A 578-nucleotide genomic window follows, 5' to 3' on the forward strand; every position below is an offset into this window, starting at 1 on the left:
TTCAAAAAGCAATGGTATTTTCGTCATTCAAAATTTTCAAACGAAAAGGAAACTGCAGGCATTAAATGTACGTCGAAAAGTAGTGGCTATGTAGACGAATCATATAAAGCGATACGCTCCACATCGTATTTTCTATATCATCTGCGATGCACAAAGAATTTCTCTAACCTGATATTCAATATCCAACATATGGCCTGCTGGAAGTGTATCAGAAAGCGTTTACTTGGATCTTAAAAAGGAAGTAAAAATCAATACTTGTTGGGATCCTATCACATCCCAAATCTGTGACATAATATGAGGAATATCACCCTCGATAACACGAAGCTAATCAATCATAATCAACTGAACTTCATTATAAATAAAAGATGATAAAAGAATCACTTCCATCATTTCTCAAGTAAATAAATCAAGATTGCTTTAATGCATCTAAATCTAATATCAAATACCAAAATTCAGACTCAAAATTCATAAATAGTCAATGACAAGTCCATAATTATTCAATAATTCAAGCTGCTAGCGTAGGCCCGCAAATTTGGATTATCTGTCAGTCCCAACATTGTTTGTGTAGATAGAAAAAG

The sequence above is a fragment of the Elaeis guineensis genome, chromosome 11, assembly GCF_000442705.2.
Source record: "Elaeis guineensis isolate ETL-2024a chromosome 11, EG11, whole genome shotgun sequence".
In the NCBI taxonomy this organism is placed as follows: Eukaryota; Viridiplantae; Streptophyta; class Magnoliopsida; order Arecales; family Arecaceae; genus Elaeis; species Elaeis guineensis.